General features: G+C 41.4%; 1 protein-coding gene across 2 annotated transcripts in view; it reads left to right on the top strand.

Moving 5' to 3' along the window:
• The first annotated feature begins 4,783 nt into the window (after positions 1-4,783).
• LOC133132445 (plastin-3-like) overlaps positions 4,784-18,811 on the top strand; it is a 33,259-nt gene continuing 19,231 nt past the window's right edge. Inside the window, exon 1 of one of the 2 annotated variants that reach the window (XM_061247890.1) lies at positions 4,784-4,894. The gene's annotated coding sequence lies outside the window, so the exon portion shown is untranslated. The remainder of the gene's footprint in view (positions 4,895-18,811) is intronic. The other variant, XM_061247891.1, reaches the window with a different exon arrangement.

Here is an 18,811-nt window from a genome sequence, read left to right as displayed (position 1 = left end):
ATGTCCCGACATATCAATCGGGGAAAGCTGTCCGGGACAACTGCAGATTTCAGTGGGAATTCCTCGGGTGTATTTATTCATATTGCGGTAATTAAATGACCGATGAAGCTAAGTGGTGTAACCGCACACTCACAGGAACAATACTACTGAATTGGGGTTGGTTTTTGTTCAAGGCTTATATTTCCTCTTTGAGAATATAGGTATGTGAAAGCTGTAGCTATTGATAGTTGCACAAGTGTTTTCTTTTTGCCAGGTTTCTCCTGTGAATTGAACAGCACTCTGCACTCCCAGTCCTGAAATTCCCTATCCGACTCTGGGAGATCCCATTTTAAAAAAAATTGTGTTTTATTATTGTAATAGCAATGTGCTAAACAATAGAATTTCAGCATGTCCTCATTTTGGACAGCTGTTGGAATGACTCGTGCAAGTATGAGAATTCTGGTTCAAGTAGTCCACTAGATGGCAGTGAGTGAGCTCATATCACGTCAGTCATTACAGAAGAAAAAACATGCATTTACTAAACTGTTGGGAGCCCTGTGTACATGATTGGCATGAAACGTGGTTTATTGGGTGTCTTGTGTCATCCTACTAAACAACATATACTGAACTATGTCTAATATTGTCCAATATTTATCATGTGAACAAATAATTTCTAATGTCTATTATTTGTAAAAAGAATCTATATATACACACTCAGTGACCACTTTATTATATATTTATCATATTGCTGCAGTAACACATCCACGTCTAGCTTTGATATTTTCAGAGATGCTCCTCTGTGTACCACTATTGTAAGGTGGAGTTATTTGAGGTACTGCCACCTTGCTGTCAGCTTAAACTAGACTGGCCATTCTGACTGGCGTTTTTTCCCACAGAACTGCCACTCTCTGCTGTCTGGCGTTAACATTCATTCCACAGTCAGTCACTTTTGGATAACATGTCTTCCCCATTCTGATGTTTGTTCTGAACAACAATTGAAGCTCTTGACCATGTCCACATGCTTTTATGCATGCGTTCGATACTGCCACATGATTGGCTGACTAGATATTTGCATTATATGAGCTGGAGTTAAAGTCTACCTAATAAAGTGCTCACTGAGAAGATTTTTTTTTTTTTTTCCGGCACTACTATTTTCCTGATTACTTTTCTTTTGGTGACTGATTACATGACTCTGTCTGATTACATAATTCTGTTTAATTCTGTCACTGCGTGTGATCACATTTATACATACTAAGGAAACATAATGTCTCTGTACCAGCTACCCCAATTCAGGACCACTTTCCTATAGGGCAGGAACCCTATCCAAACAAAGAGCTTACTTTGTGCTGGCTGTCAGTAGCCTCCACTCATCTAAACTAGTCATGTGGCAGCTGGAGTCCAGAATTTATTGCATCCTGGAACACTTGTGCACTCCACCAGCAGGTGTGAGAGGGCTGGTTTGCAGGCTGGAGTGCCCAGAACCAAGGCACTGGGAAAAGAGCTGCCAACTGCTGTGACTCCCAAAAGCTCTTCACTCTCCCTCTTCAATGTATAGAATCAGTTTAAGGGTCAGAAAGTGAAAGTCCTGCCATGTCCTTTTCCACCCACAAACTTAGCTGATTTCACTTATTAGCGCTACATATTGGCTAAAGAATTGTACCAGTTAGTAAGATCCAGGTGACTGGAACAAAATACTGGGAAGGACTAATTTTCTATCAGTAATTAACTTAATTTATAAAGAAACAAAGAACAGCACACAGTAATAGATTCAAGACAGGTCCACTGAGGTTACCAAGAATTATGTAATAAATTGGAGACGTTGCTCAAAGCACTCTTACGTTGAGTTTGTGTATTGCTCACTCTCTGTTAGCTTTGTTAGACAAATAACATTGTTTTAATAGAGGCTAATAATCACTGCCTAATATGTCATAATATACAAGAGCCTAATATGTCATTGTCATATGTTTAGTTGCTTTCATAGATTCTGTATCTCACATGTCTAAAGACAATGAACACAGAATAGTACTAACAACGCACAGTGTGCAACTTAACACAGGCTAACGAAAACATTCCGCTTCTGCGGTAGAAACCAGGAGCCAGAGGCTTCTGGTCAGTAGTGTGGTGAGATCAGGGTCCCTGCATGCCTCAGCTCAGAGCTACAGTGACAGGGCCCAGGGGCCCGGCTGTTTGTACAGCTGTGCCCAGCAGCCGAGATCCATTAGCACAGTGATCTTCATTTCTGGTCCCGGAGAGCTGCAGGGTCAGCTGGTTTCTGTTGTGAAACCAGGTGAGGTGAATTATCTGTGTAAACTGTGTTAATCGATCAATTAAGTGCCGGGTGACAACAACTAACGGACCTCGCGACCTGCCAGAACGAGGAATAAGAGGACTGCTTTTGCTGGTCACTACATACATGGTGGTGTAGGGGTGTTTTCACATATAGTTCTTTTAAAATGAACTAGCTGCAAATGAACTCAGTCTTTCTTGTGTTCACACGTTCAAGGGGACTTGAAAGAGGACTCAGCTTTCTGGTCCACTAAACCTTGATGAGATGACTTTTCTCTTATTTCTCAGACTCATAATGGCTTCCTTAACTGTCATCAGCACAACTCTGGGCCTTATGTTGGCAAACGCCAAAAAGGCAAGAATCAAGACTAGATACTGAAAGCTTCCTTATACCTACCTGAAGGAAGCGATCAAATACACCTGACTAATCATAAACAACTGAGAATCCAACTGTCCAATTAGTTTTGGTCCCCTAAATTGGGGGGAGGGGGACTATGTAAAATCTCTAAATATGGATCTAAATACCCTCAAATTGTACTACTGACCAAATACTTATGGACTGCACTGTAAATAATGTCACAGCACAAATTCTCACAACGAATCCATTCCCTACATCATTCAATGCTAGAAATAGATCCTCAGGGTTTGGCTGAGAATGTCTTTTTTGTAACAATTTGAATAGTATTGTGTTATTTTAAGGTATTTGTAATATTAATTTCTAAATAGTACACGTAGATGCATTTGTGTATTGGAAAAATACAAACTCAGCAGCCTTTGTTTATGATGTGTGAGGTGTGATGATGAAAAGTGATTTAATTTGCATCTGGATTCAGTCCAGGTGTTCCATTATGGGAAAATGAAAAGTCTTCTTCATGTTCTAATGTAATTATCTGGCTGACTTAATTTACAGAATGCGATGAATGTGTCACAGTTCCTGTTTTGCCAGAGTCCAGCAGTTCCCCACCCCTAGCATTTCTCGTTTTTGTCTGTTTGGTCTTCTTTTGTGGTTTTTGTATTGTTGGTTTAATCAATGTTTGCACCTGTGTTCTGTTTATACAGCTCACCTGTTTTTCAGTGTTTAAGATCCTCATTCTCTGTGAATCATCACTTGGTCTCAGTGTTTGTTTGTACATTCTGCTAGCCTCTAGTTTTCTTGTGTTGAGTTTATTCCTTGTTGTTTAACCATGCTTGTTTTGCTTATTTCACTTGCCTCCATCAGCATTCTGAACCTTTCATGAAAAAATATCTGAAGTGCACAACTTTTTTATATTAAGGCAGGGGTGTCAAACTCCAGTCATGGAGGGCAGGCATTTGCAGTTTCCTTTCAATCAGCAGCCAATAAAATCCTTGAATGAGTTGTATGTTCTCTTTAACCATTCAATTACTTAAATTAATCACTCCTGCTGACAATCTCCAGAAACTGTGGCCTTCCACAAATGGAGTTTGACATTAAAACTGTTTTTCATGGTTAAGCTCAGTCTTGGAAATCAACCCCACAGTTACCACTTCAGTGCTTAATGTGTGATGATAACTTTATAAAGGTCTTTACTTTGATGTGGCTGTTTTTGTATCATTTAGGTTCAAATCTATAATGAAATTCTGAACTCTTACTCTGTCAACCTGTAAAAAAAGTTGAATTTTAGTTTTTAATTAGACTCAGTTATCAGTTATGCTTTTATGTCAGTGAGATTGAAAGACACCAGTAGCTAATTACCATTATAATTCTATAATAATTCTAAAACTCCTGTAAGACCTGCATTTGGAAACATTTCTCTCTATAATAACTTGGGAAAAAACAGGCTGCAGCACCAAATAAAGCAGAATATTATGGACAAAACGTATGTGTGTCATCAGGAAATAACCTTGGGATATTTATAGCTTCAGCTTGGAATGAGCTCACTCAAAAAGATGAAAAAATGTTCACACTAAAGGAGAAAATGTAAAAATACTTATTACAACAGCATCCACATTAGGTCAACTGTCTGTATAAACATAATATATGTGTATCTGTATCTGTTTTGAAATTAGACAGCACAATAAACATATGATTCTGGTTCTCAACAGGGGGCCCGGGTCCCAAAAGCATATACAGCATATTTTGATAATGCAAACGGCAATAACATCAAACAAAAATAACTTAATTTCCACCTGCATCACATTAAAATTAACTTTAGAAGAAAGTTTAAAAGAAAGTTACTATATCTCTTATTATGTGTGCCAGCAGAGGTCCACATTTGTCTAAAAGAGAATGCCAGGGGGTTATTTTCGTACATAGCTTCAAATACTTTTTTCCCTTTTTTTTTTTTAGAAATTACACTTCCAGCCACAGCTTAAAATAATGTTATTTAAAAAGGAAGTAAAACTCACGTTTTCCTAAATCCAGAAGACGACCACAAAATCCTGATGAGTCAACAGCCAATTACATCACTGCATTAGGAGTAGCTCTGTTGAGTTCTGTCCAATTAGAACAGGAGTAGGCGGGACGTTAAACCTTCCAATTTTTGCTCATGTAGTTCTGTTTTGTCTTGGACTGTGTTCGGCTGGTCTTGGTCTGTCACACTGAGGAATTTACAGGGTGTGATACTGAGAGCAGATTGGTATCAACGCATTTTCAAAGGGGAACAAAAAAGTGAGTTTTATGCTTTGTCGTTTTTTCAAGCATAATTTACTACTCTTTATGGGTGATGACTGGTTGCTATATGAATTTCCATGAAACTTTATGCAAATCAATATTAAGTCATCCTGCTATCTGGCTTAACGCGCTTATGCCAGGAATCGCATCTTTCGTAAATTTGTTGCAGGACAGCCTTCCTAATCTGTTTTATATGTGTGTTATCATTTTCACTGGCTAGCTCAATTAATGTTACTTGGACTGGGTTCATTCAGACACGTGTCTCATCTGTGTAATGTCATCTCAGTTGTCAAACGATAAAGCAGGATGTAACCAAGCGATTTATGTTACCAGTGAAAATAGAAATAGAAAATACGTGCTTACAGACGAGGAATCTAGAACTTTGTGGTAGCAACAACTTGAACGTTAACTACCAATGCCCCGTGTTTTATCTGTAGACACAGCAGGACGTTTACTGTACTTTTGTTGTACAATTCGAAAGCATCTATAGTCACCTGGGGAAAAACTGGACTGCATTGTGTCTCAGCGTGATACTACCGCAAAGCGTGCCAAAGGGTCCCTGGTGTACAGTTTAAATGTCTTAAGTTGCACCATCATTATTATTAAGCGGCACTTCAGTTATGTTAGCGTAGCAAGGTGAGTTCGTGAGTTCTGGGATTTTAGCATGTTTAGATGGGGTCCACGTATTTACCTGTGGCTCCGTCCGGGCTGGTTCCGCAGACATTCCACGTTTAATTTCAAAGCACGAGTAGAATTCGTACTGAGAAGTAGTCTGGTTGCATTCTTCAATTATTTACATTTAGAATTCCAGTGCTTACACTAAAGTTTATCGTAGCAGAGTCGCTGTTGGCTTGGTGAAAAATGTCACAGAATTGCTGCATACATTCCAGCATTTATTTGGTATCTCTGTAGTCTGATCAAAGGAAGCATTATAAAACAGAACTTATTTGGTTTCCTATTTGTACATTTTGACACCAACAGTGACTTAGCATATTAAGGAAATAGCGCACAATTAGCCGACATGATACAGGTGATAATTCATTTATAATTATTTTTAAGTTACTTTATAAGCTATCCTATGCATATATCATTTTGAGATTTCATACAGTAGACTTGGTGAAGAAGTTAAACGGTATCTTTTATGGTTTAATTAGTTTGCAATGGTGTTACTACTCCATGCTAGCTTTCAAGTAGTGTTTGCTATAGAATACAGCTTGTATACTTCAAGTCCCATTACCATTTTTGTTTATTTGAGATTTTGTGTTACTTGTATTATTGCACTTAATTTTCACCTGTGTGTCACAAAATGTCCAGTGTTAATTCAACTGGTTAATTCAACTCTAGCCGAGAGTCCAGTTGGCACCATATGTTTTCTATAAGTGTTAATCTAACACTGCGCATATTACTGTGTACGGGTTCTGGGGAGTCTTGCCCAGATGGCCTTACTGATATCCTTGAGTCAACCCAGATTCACACAAGTTGGCAGCTCAACTGGATCTTTAAAATTTATTGTGCTGGGACATTCTCCACAGAGTTTGGAGAATCATGTGTTTGTGCTGCATTTAGAGGAACAGACTGTGTGTTTTGGCTTAGGCTGTGACTGCATTACTGAGATGTGAATTTGCTCTTGGGTGTGGTACTAGTGGGCTCTTACTATTTAGGCTATTTAAAAGGGAAGGAATTCTCTGTCCCTTCTGGCAATGTCTTAATTTGATATGTGTATTATAGTTTTGCATCATGGCTGACAGCTGGAGAAACTTATCTGAATTGGAACTTACACAAAACTTGATATCAGGGTAAAGCTTTTTTTTCTCATTATTGTTACTCTTGTTGTTGCTTTCCTGCATTTTGAGAATCGGGCTCTGAGGTTTCCATTACATAGCATAGTTCCAAAGCTGCGTTGAGCCACGTTCCAAAGCTGCCTTTCATTGCCTTTCATTGCTCTGCTATAGGATGTTAGAAAACAACCCAACTTTTTTTTAAAGCAATTAGGTTCTTATGTTTATTTTTCACTTGCAGCTTTGCGTTGAGATATTTGCATGCTTTGAATATGGACAGAGAGTGCACAGTGCATGTAGACTGATACGGATGTAAATGTCTCAGGGAAGTTGACACTCTCTGTAAATAAGCATGGGCTTGAAGTGCATGGCACAAAAGCTATGCCTAGCTGAATGTTCTGTGGCCTGGAATAATTTGTGCTCACAGTACGGTTGTGGAGAGGGCTGACTCACGCTTATGATACATTTGGAGGTTGCCGCTGTCTGAGCATCCTCTTTTTTTCCTCCTTTTTTCTTTTCTTTACCAAGTGATGATGGCTTACAGAATGATGACAATAGAGCTATAGAATGATGGCTATAGAGCTACAAAATGATTACTACAAGGGGCCAAAACATCATGACCACTCGCATCATGGCAATGATGAACGTTGATTATCTTGTAAGAACAGCGCATGTCAAGGTGTGGGATATATTAGACGGTAAGCGAACCGTCTAAGAGTGAGAAAATGCGCAGGCGTAAAGACCTGAGCGACTTTGTCAAGGGCCACATCGTTATGGCCGCACGATTGGGTCAGAGCATCTCCAAAATGGCCAGGCTTCTGGGGTGTTCCCAGTCAGCAGTGGTGAGTACCTACCGACAGTGGTCCGAGGAGGGACAAACCACAAACCGGTGACAGGGTGTTCATCGCAAGGGCAACAAAGGCTATCCCATCTGGTCTGAACCGACAGAACGGCTAGTATGGCACAATTCACAGAAATTGATGGTTACGGGAGGAATGTGTCACAACACACAGTGTGTCATACCCTGCTGCGTATGGTATGGTGCTGCATGGCCGCTGACTGATCAGAGTACCCACGCTAACCCCTGTCCACCGTCGAAAGTGCCTACAATGGACACACGAGCGTCGGAACTGGACCTTGGAGCAGTTGCAGAAGGTTGCCTGGTCCGATGAGTCCCGTTTTCTTTTACATAATGTGGACGGCCAGGTACGTGTTCACCATTCACCTGGAGAAGAGATAGCACCAGGATGCACTGTGGGAAGGAGACAAGCTGGTGGAGGGAGTGTGATGCTCAATAATCTGCTGGGAAACCCTGGTCTGAGCATTCATGAGGACTTCAATTTCACATGTGCCGCCTACCTAAACATGATGATGGCTATAGAGCTTTAGAATGATGACTTAGTATCGAGCTACAGAATGATGGCTATAGAGCTATATAATTATTACTACAGAGCTACAGAATGATGATGGCTATAGAGCTATATAATGATTACTATAGAGCTACAGAATTATGATGGCTATAGAGCTATAGAATGATTACTATAGAGCTACAGAATGATGATGCTATAGAGCTATATAATGATTACTATAGAGCTACAGAATGATGATGCTATAGAGCTATATAATGATTACTATAGAGCTACAGAATGATGATGGCTATAGAGCTATAGAATGATTGCTATAGAGCTACAGAATGATGATGGCTATAGAGCTATATAATGAGTACTATAGAGCGACAGAATGATGATGTATATAGAGCTACAGTGGGAGCAATAATTATAAATTATCATATTTTTGCATGAAATAAGTACTTGATCCCCTACCAATCAGCAATAATTCTGGCTCCCACAGACTAGTTAGTTTCATTAAGAGGCACTCCTAATCTCAACTCATTACCCAAAACACCTGTGTCAACTCGTTACATCGTTATGTAGCTGTATAAAAGACACCTGTCCTCAATCAGTTTCCAACGTTTCCACCATGGCCAAGACAAAGGAGCTGTCTCGGGACATCAGGGACAAAATTGTAGACCTGCACAAGGCTGGGATGGAACAAGAAGGACAAGGACAAGGACAAGGACAAGGACAAGGACAAGGACAAGGACAAGGACAAGAAAATAAGCAAGCAGCTTGGTGAGAAGTTAACAACTGTTTATTAGAAAATGGAAGAAACACAAAGTCACTGCCAATCTCCCTTGGTCTGGGGCTCCACACAAGATCTCGCCTCGTGGGATATCAATGATCATGAGAAAGGTCAGGGATCAGCCCAGTACTACACAGGAGGAGCTTGTTAATGACCTGAAGGCAGTTGGGACCACAGTCACGAAGAGAACCATCAGTAACACACTACACCGTGAAGGATTAAAATCCTGCTGCGCGCGCAAGGTTCCTCGGCTGAAGAAGGCACATGTACAGGCCCGTCTGAAGTTTGCCAAAGAACACCTGGATGATCCAGAGGAGGCTTGGGAGAAGGTGATGTGGTCAGATGAGAGAAAAATAGAGCTATTTGGCATCAACTCGACTGTGTTTGGAGGAAGAGAAATGCTGAGTACAACCCCAAGAACACCATCCCCACTGTGAAGCATGGAGGTGGAAACCTTATGCTTTGGGGGTGTTTCTCAGCTAAGGGGACAGGACGACTTCACCGTATCGAGGGGAGGATGAATGGGGCCATGTACCAGGAAATTTTGGGTGACAACCTCCTTCCCTCAGTGAGAGCACTGAAAATGGGTTGTGGATGGGTCTTCCAACATGACAATGACCCAAAACATACGGCCAAGGCAACAAAGGAGTGGCTCAAAAAGAAGCATATTAAGGTCCTGGAGTGGCCTAGCCAGACCTAAATCCCATCGAAAATCTGTGGAGGGAGCTGAAGCTTCGAGTTGCCAAGCGACACCCTCGGAACCTTAAGGATTTAGAGAGAATCTGCAAAGAGGAGTGGACCAAAATCCCTCCCAAGATCTGTGCAAACCTGGTGAAAAGCTACAACAAACGTCTGACCTCTGTGCTTGCCAACAAAGGTTTCTCCACCAAGTATTACGTCCTATTGTTCTATGGATCAAATACTTATTTCATGTGAAAATATGATATTAAATTCATAAAATTTATATGATGTTGTTATTGTGGATTATTTTGTGATATTCTGTCTCTCAATGTTAAAATGTACCTATGATTAAAATTCTACACAGTTCCATTCTTTGTAAGTGGGCAAACCTACAAAATCATCAAGGGATCAAATAATTATTGCTCCTACTGTATATAATGATTACTATAGAATGATTGCTATAGAGCTACAGAATGATGATGGCTATAGAGCTATAGAATGATTACTATAGAGCCACAGAATGATGATGGCTATAGAGCTATAGAATGATTGCTATAGAGCTACAGAATGATGATGGCTATAGAGCTATAGAATGATTACTATAGAGCCACAGAATGATGATGGCTATAGAGCTATAGAATGATTGCTATAGAGCTACAGAATGATGATGGCTATAGAGCTATAGAATGATTACTATAGAGCCACAGAATGATGATGGCTATAGAGCTATAGAATGATTACTATACAGCTACAGAATGATGATGGCTTAGTTCAGAGCTACAGACTGATGACTATAGAGCTATAAAATTATTACTATAGAGCTACAGAATGATGACTATAGTCCTACAGAATGATGATTTCAATAGGGTTTTAGAATGATTGCTTAGTTCAGAGCTACATGATGATGACTATAGAGCTATAAAATGATTACTATAGAGCTACAGAATGATGACTATAGTCCTACAGAATGAAGATTTCTATAGGGTTTTAGAATGATTGCTTAGTTCAGAGCTACGGAATGATGACTATAGCCCTACAGATTGATGATGACTGTACAGAATGATGACTATAGATCTACAGAGGGTTGATGGCTATAGAGCTATAGAATTATGACTTAGTTTAGAGCTACAGAATTATGACGATAGACCTGCAGAATGATGATGGATATAGAGCTACACAATGATGACTATAGCGCGACAGAGTGATACTGGCAGTAGTTTTGCAAGCCAGGGCTTGAATTCCCATACAACTATGTCTGTTTGTAATTGAGTTGAATTGCAGGAAAAACTACAGTGACTGGGGTATTATTTAGATCTATTCTGAGTAGAGAGTTGTATGTCGGGTGTGGCTGCTGAATAGGGCTGTAACCACGGATAGGTGTGTTTCAGTGACTCACACAGTTAAATTTACTGCCAATTATTGCTTTGAGTGTAGGTGCGGTTTCATTTTATAGGTGGTTTAATGGTGTCTCAAGCAAATATGGTTTGCCTTGTATTAATCCTCATATGATAGTAAAACAAACAACATCTCAGGGCTTCAGATCTGGGTATTTCACTTTGCTTGGTAACCATTCATTTAATTTTATTATACAATGGAAAGTGTAATAGAACTGTCTAAATGTCCAGTGTCAAAGTTCTAAATAGGACTTAAACCAGACTAAAACATCTAGTTTACCTCCCTTTGGTAGTCAGCCAGTTGTGTGACAGAATAACAGCTGTTTCTGTTTTCAGCTTTGGGAGTTTAAACATAATAATTTTTTGCCCAAATAAGCTTTTATTGTGCAACAGCTAAGTAGGTTAATTGTGGCTGACCACCTGATTTTTCCTGTATTTTTTGAAGAAATAATAGCCACATAAATTCTGTATCACAAAGGTTTTCTGGAGCAAATGCCTCTCTTTAAAAAAACGTTTGTTGACAGTTTAGCTTTAAATGGTAAATGGCAGGCATTTATATAGCGCCTTTATCCAAAGCGCTGTACAATTGATGCTTCTCCATTCACCCATTCATACACACACTCACACACCGACTGGCTGCCATGCAAGGCCCCGACCAGCTCATCAGGAGCATTTGGGGGTTAGGTGTCTTGCTCAGGGACACTTCGACACAGCCCGGGCGGGGGATCAAACCGGCAACCCGCCGACGGCCAGACGACTGCTCTTACTGCCTGAGCCATGTCACCCCAAGTGAGAGATATGCTAATGAGTTCACCTGTGCCTTTCTGTATGTGTAATCATTATATTGCTCTATAGCATCATCATTCTGTAGCTCTATAGTAATCATTATATAGCTCTATAGCATCATCATTCTGTAGCTCTATAGTAATCATTATATAGCTCTATAGCATCATCATTCTGTAGCTCTATAGTAATCATTATATAGCTCTATAGCATCACCATTCTATAGCTCTATAGCCATCATCATTCTGTAGCTCTATAGTAATCATTATATAGCTCTATAGCATCATCATTCTGTAGCTCTATAGTAATCATTATATAGCTCTATAGCATCATCATTCTGTAGCTCTATAGTAATCATTATATAGCTCTATAGCATCATCATTCTGTAGCTCTATAGTAATCATTATATAGCTCTATAGCCATCTTCATTCTGTAGCTCTATAGTAATCATTATATAGCTCTATAGCATCATCATTCTGTAGCTCTATAGTAATCATTATATAGCTCTATAGCCATGTCTGTATGTGTGGTGTGTGTGTCTGTGGAATGACAGCACAGCCAGGCTCACAGCTGTGCTATGGGTGTGGTCAGGCTCAACGATGAGCTGCAGTGCAGTCCGTAAGTATATGGATAGTGGTACACACAGTGGTCTGTTCTTTTGGCTGGGTACTCATTGGATTTGTAATAAAACAAAACAAGGATAAAGTGCAGACTCACCTTTAATTTTAGGGTATTTACATCCATATTGTTTTATCCTTTAGGACTTACACCCCTTTTTATATGCTCCCCCCATTTTAGTGTGCTAGTAGTAATTGAACAGTCTTGATTACCTTAGGAGTCTGGTATTGGCATTTGTCAACATGAGGACTAGAGTTGTGCCAATAACAGTCTTGGAAGCCATTATGAGGCTGAGAAATAAGAAAACGAATGGTCAGAGAAATAGGCCAAAAGCGCTTTGACTTGCTAAAACAAACATTTTGGATCATCATTAAGAAGATTGCCTTGCTGTGAGATGAAGCACCGTCCAATGAATTTGGAGGCATTTGACTGAACATGCCTGGAGATGCTTCTGTACACTTCAGAATTCATTGGCTGACCTGGCCATCCTGTTTTTGCAGTGAACTACTGGTTTGCATCTTGCAGTGCAGCCTCTGTAGATTTCTTTGCGTCTCTGCCAAGCTCAATGAGTCTCTGTCCTCCCAGGGTTGCAGGATGGAAGATATTAGCTACAGTGGATAAAGGACCTGTGTGGTTCCAACTATTGCATAAAACCGTTTCATATTGGTCTGTGAACGACGTGTCTGAGTCTGGATTCATTATTAAAGACAATAAGGTCAGATTCAACAGTTAAAAAAGGAAACTAGTTTGATTTCCAGCTGGAGGTCAATTTTGGCCCAATGCCAAGACAGACCGCTTCTAGTTCTAACTTCTTTGATAGATTTGTGTGTGCCTGCATCAGTACCAATTTATTTGCCAGTGGCATGATCGACACCAGGTTAGGGGGAATGAGAGAGTTGGCAGGTTTGGACTGACCAAGAGTTCATTCAGCTCATTCCTGTTTTGATTGACTGATGCTCAGATTGCAGTTGTACCTCTGTGGCACTGTGCAATAGATGTGTTGTTTTGACTTTCTATGAATGAAAACTTGTGTAGTCTTACTTATTACAAGCTTCTCTAGTTTAAAAAAAAGAATGTACTTTCAGACAATAAGGTATGGGGTTTCTTGGTTGGCTAACAGATCTTCTGCAATTGGATAGGTACCCTCTGACATCTTTGGCCTGATGGGTCAGATCTCAGGATATGAGGGACATTCCATATAACCTATACTGTAGCACTGTGTAGTCTTTAACTCTTTATATGTATGCAGACCGTATAAGAGGCTTCACCCAAAAAGGTGTGGGAATTGAGGTACAGTTTGGCATCAGAGCTGGGTTCTGCTCGTAATCACTGTTTTATAACATTCCAGCTCAGTCTTACCCCAGTCTTTGCACCAGCTGTAACGCTCTTCAGAGATGGATCGCCAAAGCACTGACCTGGGATCATTTTGGAATAATTTTCCCCTCATTATGACTGATGAGGCAGCTGATCCTGGATCAGAACTTCTGGATCTTGCTTTCATTACATTACATTACATAGTATTTAGCAGACGCTCTTATCCAGAGCAATGTACAACGAAGTGCAGATCAAACACAAGTACAAGTGCGAAGAGGACCTGAGAGGACAGTACGGTTCCGAGTCCTAGCGTAATCATACAGATAAAATCGGAACCCTTGAAGAATACATCAACTTCCAAACTAGCATACCACAGTTGGCAGCTAGAATACCCAGAGTACAACAAAACAATAACTAATACAAAAAACAATATCTATACAACTATATAAGTGACATTACAGTCTATGGCATATATAAGGCTAATCATGGTGGTGAGTTAGCTTTCCTGTCATAACAGCTGTACTAATCTGGATATTTGTAGTGATCAACAGGCAGATAAATATGATGAATTTCTGAACAAAACATTTTTTATTGAAGTAATTCAGGCAGTACTACTTTAGCTGTTTGTCAATAGTGCTCAAAACTTGGCTAGTCATAATTATTTAAGTAAACTGTTTGACTCCACTGTTTGCTGTTGACATAACTAACAGTCTACAAGACTGACAAAGGTCAAGCAGGGAGAGCCATCCCAGCATGCATCATGTTAGAAAGTATATTGGTAAGAATCAAAGACCTTCATTCAGGGGAACAATTAGGCCATGCATTCCCTGGAAGGGAAGAGGCTTTTGTGCATTGTGTACATTGTAGAAATAAATACGTTTCCTTTGTCCAAGAGAGAAAAGGCTCAGGGGAAGAACTTGTGAGACAAGCGAAATGCACTTCATACACAACTCCGCTTTACATGAATTATATATATCTCTAATTTGTCCATGTATTCTGTATGTTAAATGTGAATTATACAATCAATGTAGTAATTTGCTGGGGAATGAAACCGTGCATTAAAGAAACAAAAACAAAATGCAAGCATGTCTGAAAAATAAATCCTGTCTTCTATGCCTACACTTCCTTAATTAGAAATTATCACTTTAATAATGGACTTTAATGCATTTAAAGAGGCTCTCTACAGTACAAATGCAATTGTCTGATACTCCCATTTAAAAAGTTGACAGGATCCCCTCTCTGTTATGTTTTGGTGTCTTTCCCCCTATATCAGCTGCCATTTAGCCGTTTGTTCCATGAAACAGCTGCTTTGCGATCAGTTATCACTATTGAAGTGTGGAAGACTGCCAGATCAAATGAACCAAGCTTTCTTCGTGGAACTGAAAGAGGTACATTGCAGCCTCTTCAGTCATTTGGATTTTAAGCATGTGTAAAGTGGTTCTGTAACGCTGATATCGCAGAGTTTGCTGAAGTTGTTTTCAGTCAACTGTACTTCTGTTTGTATCATGGTGTGTTATGAAATGTTCTGTGTGGCTCAGGCTGCCCTCTCCCAGCAAGCATTTTGGCTTTCTACCGGAGGTGTACAGCTTATTAGCCCAAAGGCATTCTGGGTATAGATACCAAGGCCCTCCTATCCCTCTTTAACCATGGAAGTGGAACAGGAAGACAGGGCAAAGCTAATGAGGAGGCACTGCTTGGCACAAAACTTTCTGTCTTGGTTGGCATTTATATAGCGCCTTTATCCAAAGCGCTGTACAATTGATGCTTCTCATTCACTCATTCATACACACACTCACACACCGACGGCGATTGGCTGTCATGCAAGGCGCCGACCAGCTCGTCAGGAGCATTTGGGGGTTAGGTGTCTTGCTCAGGGACACTTCGACACAGCCCGGGCGGGGGATCGAACCGGCAACCCTCCGACTGCCAGACGACTGCTCTTACTGCCAGACGACTGCTCTTACTGCCTGAGCCATGTCGTCTTAGTGTTGCTGTGGAACCACATGGGTCAAATGGGAAAATGTACACATTTTCCAACTGCATTGGAGGTGACAGCTTTCCACTGTCTGTTTATGAAGGTTTGAGTTCTTTTCTATTTTAGTCAGGGCAGTGTTGGCTTTTCTTCTCCAAGGCAGGCCTGTTGAGCACCAGCTCAGCTGCGCTCGGTGCTAGTTTGTGAGAAGGTTCTTTGTGTGGCACTGAAACCTGAGCTAAAGGAATTCCCGTCTCAAAGAGCAAGCGCCCAGGCTGTAGTTCTACCACAGCGTGAATTCACAGATTCTAATCGGTGAATCCGATATAGCTCACAGCTCGCTTACATTACCATTGACATGAACGGCCTCTTAAGGTCAGTATCGTTGAAAAGCAAGAAGTGGCCCTCATAAAGAGCATTATGTACGATCAACATTTGAGTAGCGTGATGGCAAGCGCATCACTGAAAGATTGTAACCCCATAAAACTTTTCAGAGTTTAGTAACATACTGACCGAGCTGGAACTCCATCCTTTGAGTGCTGCCTACAATCATAGTCTATACTTTGAAAATGGGAAGCTAGTGGAGTCTTAAACGTAAAAAGAATCATAATAACACAGTACTTTGGGATTCAGGCTCTGTGATTGAGACTCTTGTGTAGGCTGAAATGATTATGGTGCTGGATTGATTGCTCTTGCTTGCTGACTGGACTGAGCTAGGAACAGTGATGTGTTTCCTAGAATAGGAACAAGCTTGAAGAGGCTGTACCAGTAAACTGCGCTAACAAAGAAAACTTCCCTCTGAGTGGATATGAAATATTTAGGCATTATTGATACCATAATTAAGCATTTTTCTACTGCTGTGCTTAATATCCTTTTAACTCCATAAAGGGGCAGTTCACCCAAAAATGAAATTAAAGTTTGTTTCCACTTACACAGAGTACTCGGCCTATACATCCAGATAAATTTGTCACATGTCATCAAAACTGATAGATTTAAACTTTTTTAGATGCAGTTCACCGATGCAGTGTTCCTTCTGGTAATTTTTGGAAAAACTCTTTCCAAATATAATGCCTCAGTTACTTGGGAGCATCAACAAAGATAGAAAATATTTTAATGACATTTTAATCCAGAACTCTTTCTTCTATTTGCCGGTCCTCACAAACGGTATGTTTCTGTTGAAGCACATCAGTATTCTGGGGCAAAGTGATCAGTGTTTTAGCCAGCTGTTTGCTGCACATATTGAAACATGACATTAGCCAGCTGTGTTTAGTTGGCAAAGTTGTGGCAAGACAATGTAGTAACATGAACACTTTGCTGTGTCGATTGTTTTCTTGCATTATATGAGTGAAGTACATTGATTGTGTGACTGCTTGAAAAAGAGTGTCTATCTCACCAGAATTCTGCCTAGTTCTGGCTACCAGTGAGCTGTTGTTAGAGAGACTGTCTATACGTGTGAGAAATAAATCATCAACCCATGAGATTTACGGTGCAGTACAGTGTGACAGCTTCACTGCGACAGATTTTCCGTAGCAGTAACCAAACAAGGCTTGAAGAACAGAAAACCACCCTACACCAGCATGACGCACCCTCCCCTAAACCCCACGCGGCCCCGCCCAAGTCTTCAGATGCCCGACAGCGGTCCGACGCGCCCTCAGATTAAGAAAACCAAAATTGTCCCGCAGTCCTCTGGGCTCAAAGCGGAGGAGGCAGAGGAAAACGGCGGTGGGAGGGTAGTTTTGAGTTTTTTATGGTCCTGTGTATTTCCCAGTGCTGCTGTATAAGCCTGGCCTCTCGCTTGCTGCGTTGTCTGAGGCAGGGCTCCTGGCCCGAGGCCGAGGAGGAAACCGGTTCCGGCAGCCGTCCCAAGGCAGGGCTCCAGTTCTCCAGCACCTCCGAGAATGTCCAGTCCCCTGAGAACCAGCATAGGAGACTGCTGCTAGCCTTACTCCGCCTTACTCTGCTAGCCTTACTCTGCCTTTGTTTGTTTGTTGATTCCAGAGGGGAGAAACCACAGGCATGGTAGAGCACAGTGTCTGTACTGAGCACAGTGCCTCTACAGGTCCTAAAACCACTCTTGTGGAGTTTGCACATCTTGGTCGAAGATAGCAGCTGTGGCTGTAATCGGCTACATTGTTCTGCATGACTACGTTGCAGGCTGCGAGTGGAAAAGTACTTTCGGCCATTGATAGGAAATCCAGCCCTGCAGTACATTCAGATGACATCATCAGCATGGATGTCAGAACGAAGGCAAATTCTTTAGCGGGACGCTGAAGTTGTAGTGGTGCGTGCGTGTCTGTCGAGTCTGTGTGCTGGTAGGACTTGACTAATACAAGCAGTGTGTATTAGCCCAACAGGAAGCAGATGCTGGCACATATACAAACGCTCAAATATTTCACATGCACATATTCACCATCACACACATTCGCAAGCACACGCTGGCACACACACACATACACGCACACAGAGGGAAGCTTTCTTCCACAGGCAGGAAATGTTCCTCTATGACTTAGCGTCTGAAGCTTTAGCGATCCAGACAGGAATGCTGGTGGTCCAGATTAGCTGAGAAGGGCAGTGAGGGAGCCCTCTTTCCCGGTTCACCCCGTTTAAACCCTGTCTCGGTGGGACAGCGAGGCAGCAGCAGCCTGGCAGTGGAACTGTGTGCTAGCCCAGAGATTTAGGCTAGCCCGGAGTTGCATAGAACCACACCATGAGGTAGCCTATTATGGGTCAGAGGGGCAGAGACCAGAGAGCTACTGCCAAACAGGCACGCAAGCAATTAGTTTTGTTTTCCCTCTGAGAGCACCGGCGGTGTTTTATTGGTGGACGGGTCACCCTGGCTCCCGTGCGACGAGGGATCAGGGTTTCCTTGTTGTGACTTTGCGGTGATCTCTAAATGTAGGTGAGGCAGGATCCTGTTACCGGTCTGTTTTATTTACAGGGGCTGATTTTACGAGGCGAATGGGAGGGGTTTGCGTGCGCAGGGAAAGGACATGTAACCCCTCCACCAAACTCTGCTCCTTGCTGTTATGCGGTGCTCAGACACGCAAAGCCTTTCACCCCTTCCTTATTTCATCATTACGGCCAAGGAAGGCCCAGCTTTTTAGATAGGCATCCAGAAACTGCACTTTGTGGGCTCATTGGTGAGGTGTTGGCAGTTTGTTTTTGCTCTTGGGTGTGCCCAGGAGACTAATGGCTAAGGTACATGACTGGGACATGGAGGGTTGGTGGTTCA

Source organism: Conger conger, chromosome 7 (genome assembly GCF_963514075.1).
Source record: "Conger conger chromosome 7, fConCon1.1, whole genome shotgun sequence".
Lineage (NCBI taxonomy): Eukaryota > Metazoa > Chordata > Actinopteri > Anguilliformes > Congridae > Conger > Conger conger.
This window is presented reverse-complemented; position numbering and strand designations above follow the sequence as displayed.